We start from the raw sequence: 21487 nt of genomic DNA, 5'->3' as shown, positions 1-21487 counted from the left end.
GTAAAATGGTCGTGTGTTCTATGAGCACTGCGCGAGATTGCGCTAGAATCAGCCAATCGTCCAAATAGTTCAGCACTCGCATGCCTCTCATTCTGAGGGGTGCGAGCGCCGCATCCATGCACTTCGTAAATGTACGGGGTGCCAGGGACAAACCGAACGGCAGGACTGTGTACTGATATGCCTGGCCCTCGAAGGCGAATCTCAAATATCGCCTGTGACGTGACGCTATCTGTATTTGAAAATACGCGTCTTTCAGATCTATTGACACAAACCAATCTCCTTGGCGAATCTGCACAAGGATTTGCCTGGTCGTGAGCATCCTGAACTGTCGCTTCACAAGCACTTTGTTCAGTTGCCTTAGATCTAGTATGGGTCTGAGACCCCCGTCTTTTTTCGGTACCAGGAAGTATCTGCTGTATAGCCCTCCTTCGCTCTGAACTTGAGAGAGAGGCTCTATGGCCCCTTTGCTCAATAGTTTCGTCACTTCGGCTCGAAGTAGATGTGCTACTTCTGTTTTTACCGTGGTCTCGACGCGCGCCACATAGCGGCGAGGGCGTCGGCGAAACTGCAGCGAATAGCCTCTTTCTATAATGTTCAGCACCCACTTCGAAACCCCGGGTAGCTTTGCCCATGCGTCTGCATGGATAGCTAGGGGTTGAATACGAAGCGCGCTCCGCTCGCTCAGCGATGGAGAAGCTTCGGCGTGCTGTAACACAAGCGTGGCGCTCGTGACATTTGAGGCATGGGGCGCGCTGATGACAGCGGGCAGATTGCCCGCGCTCGACTCCTCTGCGGTGGTTAACCGCGAGGGGGAGGGCTGGGCGGTTCCCGTGGGAACTGTCATGTCTATGTGTGGATGTGGGCGCGGGACAGCGGGCACATTTATCACACCGAAAGCATCGTTCGCTTGCGTGAAGCGAGTGCACGTTGGTTTCGTTTTTACAGAAACCGTGAGACATGCATAACGTGGTGTTAGTGGGCACTGGGTAGTGGGCACGTTCACCATGTTTGAAGCGCAACCGATCTGAGTCGGTTTTATGTGCGCGAGCCCTGTGTGACAGGCTGTGCTTGTGTGTAGGGATGGGCACTGGGCAGTGGGCATTCTTACTACACATGAAACACCATCGGCCGTGGCCGGGACACCAGAAAATACACTCTTTTGGGGATTTATCTGGGTAGCCGTGAAAACGGCATTTGTGTGCAGGCAAGCGGGTGACAGAACCGACTTGTTGGCTGCAGAAAACACTGGAACAGTCACATTTTCTGGAACTGGACGAGCGAATAGCTTTGGTGTGAGTCCGGCCGCAGCGGGACTGGAACACCGTAGTTTTCCTAGCTGTGCTAGGACGACTTCGGGGCCTCGGGCTTCACCGTGATCCTAGGTCGCGAGCCACGTCCTGCGGGGCGGCGACCGGATGAGCGGGAGCGCGGTCTCGCGCTTCTGGCCTTGCGGCGCTGTGAAGTGGAGGCTGTGGCTGTGAGCTCTGAGCAGACGGTTTCGCACGGCCTGCTGCAGAGCTGGAGCGCTTCGGGAGGAAGTGCTTCATAGCCTGAGACGCTTTCTGTACCTCTGCGAATCTCTCCGCGAAGTCCTTGACGGAGGATCCAAAGAGGCCTGTGGCGGAAAGCGGGGCGTCGAGGAACGCGGTGCGTTCAGACTCGGCCATTTCCGAGAGCGTCAGCCAAAGATGTCTCTCAGACACGGTGAGAGAAGCCATAGTCCGTCCAATGGCTTGTGCTGCGGACTTAGTAGCACGAAGAGCGAGGTCCGTGGCACTCCTTAAGTCCGGCACGCAGATCGCGTCAGGTCCTTCCTCATCCAGCTTACGGAGGAGATCGGCCTGGAAGATCTGGAGCGTTGCCATGGTGTGCAACGCTGACGCAGCTTGCCCGGCGGCGGAGAAAGCGCGGCGGAGCAGGCTTGACGTCGTGCGGCAAGCTTTAGAGGGTAGGGCCGGCTTAGCGCGCCGTCCAGCGGAGGGCGGGCATAAGTGGGCCGCTATCGCCTCTTCAACCGGCGGCAGCGAAAGGTATCCTTTGTTCTTGGCATCGTCAACGGCGGAGAATGCCAAAGAAACAGCAGGACGCACTCTAGCAGAATAGGGGGCGTTCCAGGACTTGGCGACTTCTTCGTGTAACTCAGGAAGAAAAGGCGCCGGTCTGGACGCAGGCGAAGCGCGCTCCCCAGGCAGGAAAAATCCATCCAGCCGGTTGTGAGCGGGCTGCTCAGGCGAAGACCACTCGAGGCCGAGGCTCGCCGCGGCCTGTGAGAGTACTCGCATGAGTTCCGTCTCAATGGAAGCTCTCTTGCCTGACGACGTGCGGGCAAGGGGTGCGGGGTCCTCAGAGCCCGCCCAATCCTCACTGCCTGACGCCAGGATAGAGCAGGAATCATCCTCTCCCAGCAGGGCTTCCTCATCCGCGATGTCAACGGAAGCGGCGGCAGACGGCGGCCGCTGTCCGTCAGGAAGCGATACAGACGAAGCCGGGGAAGCAAGCGGGCGAACCGGCGAGCTTTGGCGGCTGAGGGAGGGTTCCGGTGCCCGCTGGGCACGGCGCTTTTTACGGCGCGGCGGGCGGGGGAGCAGTCTCGGTGAAGACGGCTAGGCGAGTCCTCAGAGTCGCCATTGCCATCAGCTCGCAGTGAGGGCATCCGCCGTCAGCGAGCGCGAGAGCTGCATGTTCCTCACCCAGGCAGGAAACGCAGATCACGTGGCGGTCCCCGTCGCTGAGTGTGGCTCTGCACGAGCCGCAGGAAGGCATCTTTAAAAAGACGCTAGCTCTTTTAGAATGTGTGTAGCGGCGGCGACACACACACACAAATACAGAGTAATAAAGAGAAGGATATAAGCGCCGGAAAGCGCAGCAGGAAGGCAGGAAGGCAGGAAGGCGGCGCGGCTAGCGACTTCAGTGACTCGTCCCGCTGAAGGTGCTCTCTCTCGACGGCGCGGCTTCTAATCCAGCTCCAGCGATGCGTGTGCTTCGCTTGAAGGATGAAAAATCAGATAATAGCTGCCTGCGAGCGATATTTATAGGCCTAGACCACGCCCATTTCGGCGGGACGTGACGCAGCGGGCGCGAAGTGCCCTGATTGGGTCTGACGTCACGCCAGGCCTCGCTCGATAGGCTGCTGCAGTTGCCGCAGAGCAGCCAATAGGCGCGCGAGCTGTCTCGCCTATGTCTGCATTGCTGCTGCAACGCGTTTTGCATTATTACAAAATTAAGGATAATTTTTGGCTTCAATATCTCGCGGAAAAGGATTTTCCCCTAGCGTAAGATATCTTACGCAGTACGAGAGACCTCTCGTAAGAGAACTCCTGTTCCATCAACAAGGGCCAAAAAACCTGAGAGCAGACTGTTACCCAGAGGACCTGCAACCAGCAGAACCGGCCAAGCTGCTAAACCTCCATCTCCATTAACACAGAGAAAAGCTCAGAACCAGACCCTAAAAAAAAACTCTCAACCTCAGTCAAACACAAACATTCAAAGGTACCTGTACCTGGGTTAACCTCACCAAACCTGTGTGAAAAAAATAAACAAAATTATATTTTGCATGAAGAAAATGTAGCTTATTTTCAGTAATTTTTTAATCATTTATTGATACATTTTCCTTATTTTCATTGAATTTTAACATTTTCATGACAGTTGACATAACTTAAATATGGTCTACTGTAATGCAAAAAACTCATGCTCATTACATTAATGCAATAAATATATATAGAAGTAGGCAATTTTAATTGCATTAAATATAGATTAATTAGCCAATTTGACTACAATTAATCACAAATATCAATATTTACCAAAATGAAGAAGATAGTTATTGAGTTATTGGAGTTTTGTGATGCAATGAGAAATTAGGGGGAACACCTAATTATCTTAAATAGTCTTAATTGTTATGCAAATAATGTCACAATGCAAAATAAAAGTCTAATAATAGTGGTCCTAAAAATATGTAAAATCTTTTCTTTTTTAAATCTGACTATTCTTTGTAAATTCACAGCCATATCTGCTTGCTTGATAATAAATGGTCATCTGTCTTTTTTCATTTTTTGCAGCCCTTACAGGTTTAGACACGAGTTTAAGGCTAAGCAGTGAACTGGTGACATCCGTGCAGTCCTTTGCTACATTTCTACAGCATCAGGTTGAAGCCAGCAGGATCACACCAGAAGCAGTGACAGGAGTGAGTTAACTGGGACTGAATCAGAGCATTGGATCAAATCCTCCAGCTCATTAACCACCTGTTCTGTGTGTCTGTCAGCGTGAGGTGATGCAAGAGAATATGGATGATGGTATGCCCTTTCAGCAGGAGCGCTCATCACGGGAGCGTTTCCGTCTTCAGCTCGCCCAAAAAGAGAGAGAGCTCCATCTGAGGGAAACCCAGTTACAAGAGGAGCACAAGCAAGAGCTAGCAGCACTCAGACAGGAGAACTATATGTTACAGAGCAAGGTAAGCTCTTGTGTAGTTGTAAAGCTTTAGAATATAAGGAAATTTCATTGTTTGGTGGATAGTTTTACCATGGCTCGACATTACCAGTGGGTAATTTTGTGTGTTCTGTCTGTTCTACCTCTTCATAATTATGACTGAGGACTTAAAGGGATAGTCCACCCAAAAATGATAATTCTGTCATCAATTACTCACCCTCGTGTTGTTTCAAACCTATAAGACTTGCGTTCATCTTCGGAACACAAATGAAGATATTTGTAGTAAAATCTGAGAGAATTCTGTCCCTCCATTGAAAGGCTGTAAAGCTTCAAAACGTTCATAAAGAGATCGTAAAACAAAGCCATATGAATTGAGTGGTTTAATGAAACACGGATCGATTTATGTAATGAACAGATTTCATTTATGTTTTTATTCACATATAAACATTGCTAAGCGAATGTACATAGAGCACTCAAATTTGGTAAACAGAAGCTCAAGCATGCTCGCTTTGTGCACAAGAGCAAAGCTCAATTGTTTTAAGCAAGCATGTTTGAGCTTGCGTTAACCATATTTGAGTGCTCTATGTATGTTAGCTAATCATTGTTTATATATTAATTCGTATGATGAATTTATATATTTACTCTTTAAAAACCTTTTGAACTGTCAGAGCTTTGGGTGAATAGACTTTACTCAAAAATTTCACTAAAAATATCTTAATTTGTTTTTCGAAGATGAACGAAAGTCTAATGGGTTTGGAACAACATAAGAGTAATTGATGACAAACACCATTTTTATGGCTTTCTATTTAGATTTATGTATTTGGCAAATGCTTTTATGGAAAGCATCTTACATTTTCAGTAGATACATTTTCTTAGTTCATATATTTCCTATGATCAGATACATTTTCACACAACCTGGCTCTGCTAGTGCATCACTCTACTGTTTGAGTTAAGTGCCCTATCCAGTGCAATAGTGTGTTATGTGAATGCCCCATAATTGACTCTTGGATTTTTCAAATACGGTCTGAGAGCACAACAAGCTCTGTGTTCAGCACTAAATGTTTTTGGCAGGTTACCAACTTGAAATTGTTTTTCCACATTTGGAATAAGGGGAACCTCTAACTGACATGAAGAAAAAATACAATTAAATTAATAATCACAATTACCTGTCATAGTGAAATCATTGTGATAAACAGCCATATTAACCTGCAACTAAAGATGTTAATTTGCTACACAAATACATTATGATTCAAGTAAATTTGTTTTGTTTTATAACCATTCTTGTGAACCTGTCTAAATGAACCGGCTTATTGATTTGGACTTACCAAAGCTGTTTGAGATTGACTGAGAGGAAGACCGTACATCTCTGCCCACTCTGTTGAAAGGCTTATGCAATTGTTACATAAAAAAACAAAAAAAACAAACAAACAATGTAGCAAAGTCACAAAAAGAAAAGCTTTAAATGTAAAAGCTACACTATTATAAAAATAAAAAAACCCCGTAAACAATTCCCTGTAATTTCTCAAGCTTAGGTTCTAAGCTGTTACATTTATTATTCCATAGCTACACCATGCCGAGGAGGCAAGTAACAGACGAAAGTGGAGTTTTGGCGAAGCTTCAGACCCTGTGACTGAAGAGAAACTCAAGCTCATAGAGAAAGAGATGAAGGAACAGGAGACTCTGATTCAGGGTTACCATCAGGTGAGTCTCTCTGTCTCTCCAACTTTGCTAATTTTTAGGCATATATTAGAATAAGCCATCCTGAAACATGGCTTGCATGAACGTGCATTTATTATAATTTATTTATAATTTATTATCCCTTGTCCTAGATCTCTTTTTTATGGTGAGATCTTACAAATGTCAATGAATGATACAACACAAGACTCTGTAGCCTCTCATTTTTTAGATCATTATACACCATTTCAGCATAATGGGGTGCATAATTAAACACAGTTATTTGAAATGACACTAATACTACTCAGAATTTAGAAAAACGTTGGTAATTACTAGGGATGCACCGAAATGAAAATTCTTGGCCGAAACCGAAAAAGAGGAAACTAAGGCCGAAAACCGAAACACCGAAATAAATTATGCCAATTATTAGTACCATTGCATTTATGGCTATGACTGTGTACTAACTTTACTATAATCAAGGCATTGCATAAATTAATATTAAAGTTTCAAAGAATAAATCAATTAAAATGTTATGCAAATATTTATTTAGCACATTGCAAAGTATAAAATTAAATGTTTAACTTGACCCCACTCATGTGTACATACATTAAATAATAATGTAAAAGCCTACTGGCCTGCAGAAAGGTTTAAAAATGAAATGTTCTCTCATAAAAACAAAGTGCATTTAGGTCAAAACTGCCATAGCCCATAATAATATCTGCAGCTATATGCTCATGGACGTGAGTTGCAAAAACCATAAACAGCTAAGGTAAACACACACCTCTGATAAATGACGGCTGCTCTGCACACACACGCAAGGTCTCTCGCTCCCTCTATCTGCCGCGCGCGCGCTACGTATGCGCGCTCATGCTCGCTCGCGATTCCGGGAGATTTAAAGGTAGGGTAGGTAATCATTTTTCTAAAAAAAAAAACATTCCAAATTTGTTTAAACTGTCTTTATATACCAATACATAATTAAAATGTAAGTACTCTGAAAAAGAAAATATAAAAATCGAGTGACTGTAGACCTTTTAATCTGCAATAAACACAGCTCATTATTTCCATTCACTCCACCCCCTCCCTTCTGAGCTCCTTCCAAAGCCACGCCCCCAAAACACATGAACGCGCGACGCCAAACGCTCAGGCTGGAACAAGACGCATTTATTACCTGAGACGAGTGGAGAGGAAGGAGCGCAGTACATACAGTGACATCATGTCAGAATCACATGTAATAAAATACCTAACTTTATCACTATGAATATAAACAAATAAGATTTCTTTTAGTACTCACTATCAAGCTACCATATCGATAATGGTAAAGTTTCATTCGGTAACGAGCTATATTTATAAGGCAAAACTAAAAACAGGTTGCATTGATACACGTTTTTCCATTACCATCAGTTACACTGCGATGAAGATGAATTTCGTGTAAGATTCATATACGGTGTTTTGCATGTAAGAGTTTCCATGATGAAAACATTGTTGACTCTAATGAAGACTAACGTACACTCCGAGTCCGGAGACAAGTACCGCATCGTCGGTTCGAGGACAGGTCCGGGGTTGAGGGCGAAGCAGAGGAGGTCGTTCAAGAGCGCGGGCAGGGTCCGAGGAAGTAGTTTTTGCCTTGTTTGCCTTCGCTGACTGCATATGCAGGTGCTTTGAGCTGAATATTTCCGGGAACGGTGACATGTGATGAGTGCACGCCGGGCAGCACGCGCAGTGGGGCTCGGGGCGGGCACGAGACATGAAGGCATCTGATTGGTTCTTTACATTCGCACCGAATGGCAGTGATTGGTCAGAGTTTTTACTGTCCTGCAGCTGCTACAGAGGTCTGATTTTTTTCATTCCTTTTTCTAAACACATAATGTATTGACTACTATCAGGATGGAAGGACCATTTCACCCAGTATAAAAAAAAGTGTTTCTGAACAGGATTACCTACCCTACCTTTAAACTAATTTGCGGGCATCAGGGAGCCGCTATCAATACGCGGGAGACTCCCGGAACTTCCGGAAGACTTGGGATGTCTGTGTTTTAAAAATCGCTGTCCGTGGGTCACTCTCAGATATATTGAAATACGTCCACACCGCAGATATGTTGCTTCAGACAAGCACGTGCAAGTCGCGGTATCATCTGCTGTTTGCGTCATCAGAACATTTCGGCCGTATTGTTTCGGTGATAAAAGTCTTTCGGCCGAAAACCGAAAATGCCCTTTTGGGCCATTTTCGGCCGAAAATTTTTGGTGGCCGAATATTCGGTGCATTCTCACATTTCCTGTAATTACAGAAGAACTTGTGGCCTTTCCAGAAACCAAATCCAATTAATTCTTATCTGGAACTATATTCAATGTAATACATGCGCTGAATATATTTGCATTGTGGTCATTAGTATTCATATGCTACAAATAGGTTCAGAATATGTGCATTGCTGACCAAAACTTTAGTATTGCAGAGTTGACAAGTCAGGTACAAGCTGCACAGGTAAGAGAAATACATAATATCAACAGATCTGTTCCAAAACCAGCTGCCTACCTAGACTGCATTTTACATGCGCTTCTGATGCAAAGTCTTTCTGTTTAGAAGAAGGAGGAAAGACTGCAAGATGAGATCCACAGGTTAAAACAGGAGAAACAAGCCCTGCATGTAGATCTGGAGATGATGAGGAAAGAACGAGACCTTGCCAGAGTTCAGGCTGTCTGTACTTCAGGTAAGAGCCTCAGATATGGAAGTGTTATGGCAACAGTCTATTTTTGGCGATGTAATTGTCATATTGACAGAAGTAAGTTTCTGGCAGGTGATAAAGGTTTCGAGCTAAAGATGCTCCAGGAAAAGCATCGGGATGAGGTTGCAAAGATGAAGAAAAGACTGCAGTGGTATGCTGAGAACCAGGAGCTACTGGACAAAGATGCATCCAGACTCCGAGTCGCAAGAGGGCCAATGAGCAACAGAGAAAGACAAAGGAAAGGGCGGGTGAAGCTAAAAGAATCCAGGACCTGGAACGACAGGTCGGAAACAGCTTTCTCCCTCTCCAGATATTCTTGTTGCCTTGTTCTGCAGGTACATTTCATTCAGGGCACGTTCTTCTTTGCACTCTATTTCCTAAGAGCTGGAATTATTCAACCGTGTCCGTGAGTAGCAGACCATCCGGGTAGTCGGTTTTCCACCCACCTTCTCCTTAAGACCTCCTCTTTATGTTAAACTCCTTTCTTTGTCTGATGTGCATCTGCAACTAAATTAACAACTTTGTATTGAATTGGCTCAGTGGTTAGCACTCTTTTTCTATTGTTTGAGCCGTGTTGCTTATGTAGGTTTGAGTTTGGCTTGCAACATTTCACAAACCCCTTAATAGTTTCATGTCACTGTTTCTGTATCTATCTAAAAATAAAGAATGAATAATGCCAAAAAAAGTCATGAATGAATTTCGATTTCCACCTCCTGAGTGTCTTGTAATATTTATTAATGGCTGCATCAGTAATAGAACTTCTTAGATTCTGTTCCATCTTTCACTCATGTTGGCATTTCCACTCTCAGCTCAAACAGATGGAAGAGCTCTTGAAACGGAGGCATCCAAACTCCCTGCCAGCCCTGATCTTGGCCGCTGCGTCTGCCAGTGCAGAAGTTGACGGATTTGACATCCATCCCCAAACTGCCCCTCAGTCCTCCCAGACAGCGGCTCTTTTGGAGAGACGTGTACATCGACTGGAGGCGGAGCTAGAGGGCCGCGATGAAGCAGCCAAACGCAGTCTCAGAGCAATGGAACAACAGTATCACAGAATCAAGGTACTCATATCAGATTTAGATTCAGTACTGAAGGTCACACGGAATTTTGTGTCAAAGCATTAAACGTTGTTGGTTCAACTTGCGAACCTTCTCAGAACCTGTTTGTTTTTCCACTGACTAGAGAGCCCAGCGAACGACGTCGTTACGTCACTGTGTACGTTGCCATAGCCTAGCTTAGCTTTCCTAGAAACGCTTGCGCCAACTTCAAGCATAACAATTACAATGGCGGACTACATCGTCTTTCTGCAAATGTTTCTCCTGGCTTTGCGATCCTATATTGGGGTCAGAAGAAGACGTTTAGAACACATTTGTGCTGCTCGTCTGGATTACTATAGGCGGAGGTTACGTTCGAGAAGAAGTTCGACAATAACCCCGCCCCCAGCCCCCGACGTAAGCATGACGTCGTAAAAGAACGGTTCTAGTCCAGCAAAGAGTTGGTGTTGCTTTGGAACCAATTTTCCTGGCCGAGAACCGGTTCTTTGGCTGTCGAAACACAAAGAACTGGTTCGCGAGTAGACACCGGCTCCAAACCGGCACCAGCACTGCCTTGGTGGAAAAGGGGTATGACTGAAGTGCTGTGTGTCCTTAATTAATATGGGAAAAAGCAACTCAAATACTTTTCTTTTTTCCAAGTCTGTTATTTACCAGAGCACACAGCTGGATTGATCGATTTCCAGAAAAACAAGTTTGTCAAGAAAATTAGGTTTCTATTTTAAGTCTTAAGTGCACATGACCTATAATATGCTTTCAGAGTGGCATTATTTCTCTCATTTCTAAACCCTGCTGTGTGCCCTCATGACTAGAAGTTTGGAAATAGAAATAGAAACCGAAGCAAAGTTAGGCTTGGTGATATATTGAAAATTCACTATATATTTGCTTATATACATAACCGTTCAAAAGTTCAGGGTCAGTAAGATTTTTTTTATATATATATTTTGAAAGGATCCTCTTAATTCTCATCAAGACTACATTTATTTGAAAAAAATTACAGTACTCCAGTCTTGAGTGTCAGAAATCACTCTTACTGTATATGCTGATTTGCTGCTCAAGAAACATTTCATATTATCATCAATGCTGAAAATGGTTGTGCTGCTTAATATTTTTTGTGGAAACTGTGATACATTTTTTCAGGATTCCTTGATGAATATAATTTAAAAAACAACTTTTATTTGAATGTAGAGACCTAGGAAAAATGTTTTGGGTTTTCTAAATGTATACCTGTCATTTCATTTCTTTATAAATAAGATAATTTAATTATTTGTAGTTGGTCCTGAAATTGTATTCATACGCAAACAAAGTGTTGATGGACTTAGTTTTTTTGTCTCTCTCATGTTCATATGAGACATGTTTATAAAAGTTTTTTTTCCAGATATGTGTGTGTAAATGAAAACGTACTCGGTTACTAACGTAACCTCGGTTCTCTCTAGAAGAGGGAACGAGTACTGCGTAAGATATCTTACGCTAGGGGAAAATCCTTTTCCGCGAGATATTGAAGCCAAAAATTATCCTTAATTTTGTAATAATGCAAAACGCGTTGCAGCAGCAATGCAGACATAGGCGAGACAGCTCGCGCGCCTATTGGCTGCTCTGCGGCAACTGCAGCAGCCTATCGAGCGAGGCCTGGCGTGACGTCAGACCCAATCAGGGCACTTCGTGCCCGCTGCGTCACGTCCCGCCGAAATGGGCGTGGTCTAGGCCTATAAATATCGCTCGCAGGCAGCTATTATCTTGTTTTTCATCATCGAAGCAACCAGAGCGTGTGCATGCACGGCAAGATACGCAGTACTCGTTCCCTCTTCTAGAGAGAACCGAGGTTACGTTAGTAACCGAGTACGTTCTCTTACGAGAGGTCTCTCGTACTGCGTAAGATATCTTACGCTAGGGGACCCAATGTAAAACGCCGTGCATGCTGAGATCTGACACCAAAGACCCAAGGGCGAAAGCCCGGGGTACATATAGTGCACAATCACTCAGTGAAATCACAGGGAGTCCGGGAAGAGGGAGGGGTGCAGCCTCACTTTTCCACATAAAGTAGCGTCGATGGGACGCAAATTTCATCATACAGACAGGGCGGGGTACGGCCTGAACTGATGGGGAAAAATGTGGGTCTTACACAGTTTGCCCAGCTTTATACTGTCGAACATTGAGCTGTGCTCAGCAAACGCAGCATTCTGAGCTGATCGCATCAGGTCAGATAATACTGGTAGTTTAGACCGACAGCAGCCTGGCCTGCAGGGCGGGAACCTCTAGGTTATAAAACCTTATAAATGTAGACGGGGAGGCCCAGCCTGCCGCCATACAAATATCTTGCAAGGCAATCCCACTTGACCAGGCCCACGAAGAGGCCATGCCTCTCGTGGAGTGCGCTCTGATACCCAAAGGGCACTGCATGCCCTTGGAGGCGTATGCCAGCTCTATAGCATCAACTATCCATCTGGATAGGCTCTGTTTCGACGCGGCTAGTCCCTTAGAACGTCCGCTAAACGAAACAAAGAGCTGTTCCGTCTGTCTGAAAACAGATGAGCGAGACACATAAGCTCGTAATGCCCTGACTGGGCAAAGGAGGCTCGCGTCTCTTTCCTCATCAGGGACCGGTAGGGCTGACAGGGAGATAACCTGCGCCCTAAACGGTGTGTTGAGGGATTTTGGAACATAACCGTGCTTAGGTTTGAGTATAACTTTTGAGTCATTGGGCCCAAACTCCATGCACGCCGCGCTCACAGAGAGCGCGTGCAGATCCCCAATGCGCTTCACTGAAGCGAGAGCCAGCAAAAACACCGTTTTGAAAGACAGGTGTTTCAAATCGATTGACTGTAAAGGCTCAAATGGCGCACCTTTCATGGCTTCCAGAACCGTAGAAAGGTCCCATACGGGGACTGAGGGAGGTCTGGGAGGATTCAGTCTCTTAGCTCCTCTAAGGAAGCGGATGACTAAATCGTTCCTTCCTATTGACTGACCAAGCGTTGTTTCTGAGAACGCTGCTATAGCCGCCACATAAACTTTGAGCGTGGAGGGGGCCCTGCCCCCATCCAACAGCTCTTGTAGGAAGGAAAGCACCTCTGTCACATCACAGTTTGTGGGTGACACACCACGGGCTGTGCACCAGCCCGAAAACACTGACCATTTCGAAGAATAGAGTCGTCTTGTAGACGGAGCTCTAGCCTGCGTGATCGTGTTTAATACTCCTTTAGGGAGTCCAACATGTACCCGTTGATGGCCCAGACATGAAGGGACCATAGTTCCGGGTGAGGATGCCAGATCGAGCCGCGGGCCTGTGAGAGGAGATCTCTCCTCACTGGTACTGGCCACGGGGCAGTACTTGCTAACTGCATCACGGCTGGGAACCAAGGTTGGTTTTTCCAGAACGGTGCTACCAGCAGTACTGAGCATCCTTCTTCCCTGATCCGTTCTATCACCTGAGGCAGGAGAGAGACGGGGGGAAAAGCATAGAGCGGGCGGCGGGGCCACACATGGGCCAGCGCGCTCCTGCTCTTGGAGAAAAATTCTTGACAGTGAGCGTTTTCTTGAGACGCAAACAGGTCCACTTCCGCTCTGCCGAATTTCTTCCACAGCAGTTGGACTGTCTGTGGGTGTAGAGACCACTCGCCTGCCGGAACATTGTTCCTGGACAGTCTGTCTGGTCCTAAATTCAAGATCCCTGGCACGTGCGCTGCTCTGAGCGAGCGCAGGTTGCACTGAGCCCATACCAGGAGGCGTTCTGCCAGCCTGTTCAGTTTCTCGGATCTGATGCCGCCCTGGCGATTTATGTAGGACACCACAGACATGTTGTCCGAACGGACCAAGACGTGGTGACCTTTTATTTGGGGACAAAAACGCGTCAGCGCGTTGTCTACTGCCAGCATTTCGAGGCAGTTTATGTGCAGGAGCTTCTCCCGTTCTGACCACTGGCCGAAGAACGGTCTGCCCTCGAGGAGCGCTCCCCATCCCGAGGTGGACGCGTCCGTGGACACCACTTTCACCCTCGAGGAAGTCCCCAGGCTTACACCTGATTGGTACCAGTCGTTCGCTTTCCAGGGTTTCAGAGCTGTAACGCATTTCTGATTGACCCCGAGGCGAAGCAAACCGGGTGCCCACGCTTCGCGTGGGACTCGCGCTTTCAGCCAAAACTGCAGCGGGCGCATGCGGAGCAGACCCAGCTGGAGCACTGACGATGCTGAGGCCATGAGACCTAGCATCTTCTGAAATCTCTTGAGCGGGACAGACGCGCCGCAGCGAGGCATGCCATTTGAGGCATGGGGCGCGCTGATGACAGCGGGCAGATTGCCCGCGCTCGACTCCTCTGCGGTGGTTAACCGCGAGGGGGAGGGCAGGGCGGTTCCCGTGGGAACTGTCATGTCTATGTGTGGATGTGGGCGCGGGACAGCGGGTCTATGTGTGGATGTGGGCGCGGGAGTGCACGTTGGTTTCGTTTTTACAGAAACCGTGAGACATGCATAACGTGGTGTTAGTGGGCACTGGGCAGTGGGCACGTTCACCATGTTTGAAGCGCAACCGATCTGAGTCGGTTTTATGTGCGCGAGCCCTGTGTGACAGGCTGTGCTTGTGTGTAGGGATGGGCACTGGGCAGTGGGCATTCTTACTACACATGAAACACCATCGGCCGTGGCCGGGACACCAGAAAATACACTCTTTTGGGGATTTATCTGGGTAGCCGTGAAAACGGCATTTGTGTGCAGGCAAGCGGGTGACAGAACCGACTTGTTGGCTGCAGAAAACACTGGAACAGTCACATTTTCTGGAACTGGACGAGCGAATAGCTTTGATGTGAGTCCGGCCGCAGCGGGACTGGAACACCGTCGTTTTCCTAGCTGTGCTAGGACGACTTCGGGGCCTCGGGCTTCACCCTGATCCTAGGTCGCGAGCCGCGTCCTGCGGGGCGGCGACCGGATGAGCGGGAGCGCGGTCTCGCGCTTCTGGCCTGGCGGCGCTGTGAAGTGGAGGCAGTGGACGGTGGCTGTGGCTGTGAGCTCTGAGCAGACGGTTTCGCACGGCCTGCTGCAGAGCTGGAGCGCTTCGGGAGGAAGTGCTTCATAGCCTGAGACGCTTTCTGTACCTCTGCGAATCTCTCCGCGAAATCCTTGACGGAGGATCCAAAGAGGCCTGTGGCGGAAAGCGGGGCGTCGAGGAACGCGGTGCGTTCAGACTCGGCCATTTCCGAGAGCGTCAGCCAGAGATGTCTCTCAGACACGGTGAGAGAAGCCATAGTCCGTCCAATGGCTTGTGCTGCGGACTTAGTAGCACGAAGAGCGAGGTCCGTGGCACTCCTTAAGTCCTTCCTCATCCAGCTTACGGAGGAGATCGGCCTGGAAGATCTGGAGCGTTGCCATGGTGTGCAACGCTGACGCAGCTTGCCCGGCGGCGGAGAAAGCGCGGTGGAGCAAGCTTGACGTCGTGCGGCAAGCTTTAGAGGGTAGGGCCGGCTTAGCGCGCCGTCCAGCGGAGGGCGGGCATAAGTGGGCCGCTATCGCCTCTTCAACCGGCGGCAGCGAGAGGTATCCTTTGTTCTTGGCATCGTCAACGGCGGAGAATGCCAAAGAAACAGCAGGACGCACTCTAGCAGAATAGGGGGCACTCCAGGACTTGGCGACTTCTTCGTGTAACTCAGGAAGAAAGGGCGCCGGTCTGGACGCAGGCGAAGCGTGCTCCCCAGGCAGGAAAAATCCATCCAGCCGGTTGTGAGCGGGCTGCTCAGGCGAAGACCACTCGAGGCCGAGGCTCGCCGCGGCCTGTGCGAGTACTCGCATGAGTTCCGTCTCAATTGAAGCTCTCTTGCCTGACGACGTGCGGGCAGGGGGTGCGGGGTCCTCAGAGCCCGCCCAATCCTCACTGCCTGACGCCAGGATAGAGCAGGAATCATCCTCTCCCAGCAGGGCTTCCTCATCCGCGATATCAACGGAAGCGGCGGCAGACGGCGGCCGCTGTCCGTCAGGAAGCGAAACAGAAGAAGCCGGGGAAGCAAGCGGGCGAACCGGCGAGCTTTGGCGGCTGAGGGAGGGTTCCGGGGCCCGCTGGGCACGGCGCTTTTTACGGCGCGACGCCGCGGCGGGCGGGGGAGCAGTCTCGGTGAAGACGGCTAGGCGAGTCCTCAGAGTCGCCATTGCCATCAGCTCGCAGTGAGGGCATCCGCCGTCAGCGAGCGCGAGAGCTGCATGTTCCTCACCCAGGCAGGAAACGCAGATCACGTGGCGGTCCCCGTCGCTGAGTGTGGCTCTGCACGAGCCGCAGGAAGGCATCTTTAAAAAGACGCTAGCTCTTTTAGAAATGTGTGTCGCGGCGGCGACACACACACACAGAAATACAGTGTAATAAAAAGAGAAGGATATAAGCGCCGGAAAGCGCAGCAGGAAGGCAGCGCGGCCAGCGACTTCAGTGACTCGTCCCGCTGAAGGTGCTCTCTCTCGACGGCGCGGCTTCTAATCCAGCTCCAGCGATGCGTGTGCTTCGCTTGAAGGATGAAAAATCAGATAATAGCTGCCTGCGAGCGATATTTATAGGCCTAGACCACACCCATTTCGGCGGGACGTGACGCAGCGGGCGCGAAGTGCCCTGATTGGGTCTGACGTCACGCCAGGCCTCGCTCGATAGGCTGCTGCAGTTGCCGCAGAGCAGCCAATAGGCGCACGAGCTGTCTCGCCTATGTCTGCATTGCTGCTGCAACGCGTTTTGCATTATTACAAAATTAAGGATAATTTTTGGCTTCAATATCTCGCGGAAAAGGATTTTCCCCTAGCGTAAGATATCTTACGCAGTACGAGAGACCTCTCGTAAGAGAACAAATCATAAATGGTTGCATTTAATTGTGTTTTCTGAGAGCGTCAGTCTGACGATGAGAACTGTGTACTTTGACCCCTGAAAAAGGTCGAGGTGCAGGGGATGAGAGAGGAAATGCAGTTTTTTTTTGCTCTCTCTCTCTCACGGATGAGTGGCAGTTCGGCTGACAGCTGAGAGAAATCAATGTTCACGGACATTTTTTGAGTGCCGTTTGGTGATGAAAGTTTGCGCGAGAGATTGGTGTGAACTGTGAAAGTGTCACAAATCAGTTTGCAGCACGAAAAAACGAACATTTTGAGAGAGTTCGGTGAGAGACTGTGCATTTCCGTTTCGCGTGAGGAGGAGATCTAGCACGAGGAGCGCACGTGAGAGATTCCTTGTTATTTTCTATCTTTACATTGCTTTATTTTATTAGTTTTAGATTGTGAAATCACCCGGAAGAATATTCCCGAGTTTAATTTCTTGAGTGCAGTAGCCTATTGCAGTTTAAGTTATAATAAGTCGTTTGAAATCCGGAAGAAAATACCCGTGTTTTATTTGGTTCATTTTGGGAATAAGCTCTGCAGTGGTCTATCTAGTTGAGAGTGCACGTTAAGTGTGTGTTTATTTTTCTTTAACACTGAGAGATCGTCGAAATCGGGAGATCTATATTGATTTTCGCGGTTGCATCTAACCAGTTCAAGAAGGGAGGAGTTCATTGAGATCCACTCAAGCGTCGTTGTGGGATGTGTCATCATGGATGCTGTTTATCATCTGGGCGAGGAGTAAGGATTCGAGGTTACTATTCTACTAGTCTCGCATAGCCAGACCTTCAGACTGACGGCAGAAGGTCTGGACTCTATCGCAGCATTTCTTGGCCAAGGACCGCCCAAGAGGACGTTTGACTGACATGTAACACAACCAATCACAGTTTGTTTTGTACCGCGTCATATTTAGGGGCGTGACAATATAATGTTGATGTCCCTACAATAACAGACCGGCGTGCATCTAATAAATTATTCATTCAAGATCCTTGTGCAAGTTTACTGCATCAATGGAGCCGCGAACTTCACATACTTTTGAAAATACAGCGTTTAGTTGATCGTGGTAAGCGCTCATTGTCTCAGTTGTAAAAACAACGGCTTTCTTCTTCCACGAGGGGTTTTGGCGTCATGACATTTGTTTCCCGGCGGACCGAAAATAAACACGACACTCGCGCCCCCCGGAAATCCGATAAAATTCAACCAATCAGATGACGACTTCGACATTCCTGAAGTGTTTCCTATGGAGTCAATATAGGGCCATATATATCTGCAAAATAAAACAATGTTTTGCAAACAAAAAAAATGTTTTGCAAAAAAAAAAAAATGTTTTGCAAATAAAAATAAGAGTATTGAGATTTTTTTTTGCTTTTTTGCAAGTAAAAAAAAATATATTGCCAAAGAAAAGTTAACCACTGAGAGAAAAAATAAAGTTTAGCAAAGTAAAACTTCAGCAGCATTGACTTTGCAACACATATTTCCCTTTGCGCCGCTCCTTTAAATCCGCGTTTCAGTCATCCGTGCCTCTGCGGCGCAAGCTTTCCTTTGCACTTCATTTTTCTTTGCGCCTCGCTTTGTGTCCCTGATTTGACGTGGGGGGAGGGGTCAAGAGGTTGGGGTGTGTACAAGGGACGAAGGCGCGTCCCTCTCGTAACGTCATCAGCGCGAGCCCCAGACCGACTGGATCGATCGAAATGGCGGAGCAGAGACATGCAGGGCTGCGTTCCAGTCCACTTTTAGACACGCACTTGCGAACTTCCCTAAGCACTTCCCCTTGGGGGAATCCCTGCCGCCATTTTGAAGTGCGTTCCACTTCGTGAAGTGGACGAGGGAAGTTTATATGGACAGACCCTCGTTCCCTCGATTTTGACCGAGGGAGCGAGTCTGCTTCAATGTACACTTCAGGCACCTATATGTCCCACAATGCAGTACGATTGTGACGTCACCACATATCTCATCTAATCACCACCACAACAGACAACTCTATGATATATTAATAATATATATTTTTAATTTAAAACAACCCAAACACACCTATAAACATTTGGATGCTGCATTAAACAAATTCTTAAAGGGAAACAAAATGTAAATAATAAATCAACTCCACAGCTGATTCCAAGTGATCAAGGGCTTAGGACGTTCCAATTCAGCCCATTGCAGTTTCCGCCAGTAGTGAGCACTCGCAATGACGTACTTCCGAGTGAACGAGACGGAGGGAAGTTAGCGAGTGAAGGGCATGACAATTTTGGACTGGAACGCAGCCCGGGTGATGGATCACAGGTATGTATTATTGACAATAATAGTCTGGGGCTCGCGCTGATGACGTTACGAGAGGGACGCGCCTTCGTCCCTTGTACACACCCCAACCTCTTGACCCCTCCCCCCACGTCAAATCAGGGACACAAAGCGAGGCGCAAAGAAAAATGAAGCGCAAAGGAAAGCTTGCGCCGCAGAGGCACGGATGACTGAAACGCGGATTTAAAGGAGCAGCGCAAAGGGAAATATGTGTTGCAAAGTCAATGCTGCTGAAGTTTTACTTTGCTAAACTTTATTTTTTCTCTCAGTGGTTAACTTTTCTTTTGCAATAATTTTTTTTTTACTTGCAAAAAAGCAAAAAAAATTCTCAATACTCTTATTTTTATTTGCAAAACATTTTTTTTTTTGCAAAACATTTTTTTTTTTTTGCAAAACATTGTTTTATTTTGCAGATATATATGGCCCTATATTGACTCCATAGTTTCCAGTTAAGTGTACCATATGCATCAGACGTTTAGCCAACGTTCCGTGGGCGTGACGTCTGAGGCTGAGACTACTATTCTACAACTGGAATTCTTGTTGTCCTGATTCGTGAGTACTCTGGTTTTGCATCAAAGAGCTCCAACTAGCGCGCCGTCTGTGTACTGAAAATCCCAGCTGGGTAGATTTTGAGTATTGCATTGACATTTTATTTTATTCTTTTTGGGGTTATGTTGATTCATTGTTGTGACTCTGTAAATTGAATTATTTGGTAATTCAAAGAGAAACAAAAGAGAAAAGAGTTCCGGAGAAGAATAAATACATGTTTATTGATCTGCCATAATTTTGTGTGATTTCCTGTGGAAAGAATTGATTTGTTAATAGGTTTTTTTTTTTTATCTAAAGGTAACACAGTAGTGGTTTATCTATTTATTATTTTCAGAAAAGAAGAAACATAAATCTGACAATCTGGGTTATAGTTGTACTGTGACTGAAGAGAATGTGCCTTTACCGGGGTAGTGGGTAAATTCAAGATCCCCTAGATAGATTTCTAACTTGTGAGCCATAAGATTCTACCCGGCGGGAGGGCTACATGAAATATAAATATTTTGTAACAATGTAAAAGTCTTTACTGTCACTTTTCATAACTTCAATACATCTTTGCTGAATAAAATTATACATTTCTTGAAAAAAAGTTGACCCTAAACTTTCGAACAGTAATGTAAAATAATCAATATTGTGAAATGTGAAAATCGCAATTGTTTTAATGCATATTTTATTAGTCCATTAAGTTTGCTAAAGACTGTCATTAAGACTATATTATTATTATTATATAATTAATAAAATATAACAAATAAATATAAAAATAATAAATGTAATTTTTTCATTAAATATAATTTACTTTTTTTTTTAAGCGATATAACCCAGCCCTGATGCAATTAGACTTAAAGGACTGATATATTTTAATTAGGGCTGGGGGAATTAACGCGTTAATATTTGCGATTAATTTGAGATGTTTAACGCATAAAAAAAAAAAAAATAACGCAATTGACGAAAATAACGTGAAATTTCTCAGTAGTAGACTTCTGTTTGCTGAGCTGGTAGCCATGCTGCTAGGCAACAATGGTAAAATTACCTGCTCTGATCACATGCTCTGGTAATAATGGCTTTGTATGACTATACTTTATTTTGATAATTAGTCAAAAAAAAAATCTGTTAAGTCTGAGTATGTTGTATAGAACTGATTGTTATGTTGCATAGAAATTGATGTTTAATATTTTAATATAGGGCTATTTTCTGTCCAATTTGTGTGGACATTTTTCTTTTTTTCACCTTTTTTTGTGTGTTATTTAATTTAATTAGTGATTCTACGTTTAAATATTGATGATTACAAGTTTGGGGGAAATGCGATTAATTACGATTAATCACAGCAAATTGTGCGATTAATTAGTTTTTTTTTTTTTTTTTTTTTGATTCCCAGCCCTAATTTAAATGCTATTTTATGCCAGCTCAAAAATGTTTGCTTTTTTTTTTTTTTTTTGCATTATATTCTTCTCTTCTTTTTCAGCTCCAATATGAACAGCAGATCACAGATCTGGAGCAGCGTTTGGCTGAGAAGAACCAAAACAATCAGGCCATCTCATCAGAATTGTCTGAATCACAAACTCAGAGGTTAAAGGCAGAGCTGGAGGAAGTGAAGATGGCCCATCAGAAGCAAGAGAGCACCCTCCAGGCAGAGGTGGCCTCTCTGCAAGAACAGCTCCACCAGGCCCAAGCTTTGACGCAAACAGACCAAAAAACTTTTTTTTGTGATACTCATGAGCTCTTAAGTATACTTATTATGAATTGACACTAAGACTCAAAATTCATTATGGAACTGTCCAGTTGTCTGATGAAAATGAAATCTGCTGCATTAATTAATGCCGTAGTCATCCGTCAACATGAATAAAACTGGTGAGACTTGAGGTCCGTAATAGCAAATGGTTTACAATGGTGATTTTACAGCCTGGATCTTTTTATGCAAACTTGAGAAGATCAGTGAAATATTGTGGCTGGGGTCCACAAA

General features: G+C 46.1%; 1 protein-coding gene and 1 pseudogene across 2 annotated transcripts in view; one reads left to right on the top strand and one right to left on the bottom strand.

Moving 5' to 3' along the window:
• cpb1 (carboxypeptidase B1 (tissue)) overlaps positions 1-21487 on the bottom strand; it is a 102982-nt gene that overhangs the window by 10134 nt on the left and 71361 nt on the right. The window lies entirely within an intron of this gene.
• Positions 3341-21271, top strand: LOC309508783 (centrosomal protein of 162 kDa-like; annotated as a pseudogene). Its single transcript, XR_014211645.1, has 9 exons — positions 3341-3489; positions 4065-4180; positions 4259-4447; positions 5986-6171; positions 8504-8575; positions 8675-8801; positions 8889-9099; positions 9626-9874; positions 20990-21271. The product of XR_014211645.1 is annotated as a centrosomal protein of 162 kDa-like (transcript).

Source organism: Leuciscus leuciscus (assembly GCF_965113295.1).
Source record: "Leuciscus leuciscus genome assembly, chromosome: 11".
Classification (NCBI taxonomy): domain Eukaryota; kingdom Metazoa; phylum Chordata; class Actinopteri; order Cypriniformes; family Leuciscidae; genus Leuciscus; species Leuciscus leuciscus.
This window is presented reverse-complemented; position numbering and strand designations above follow the sequence as displayed.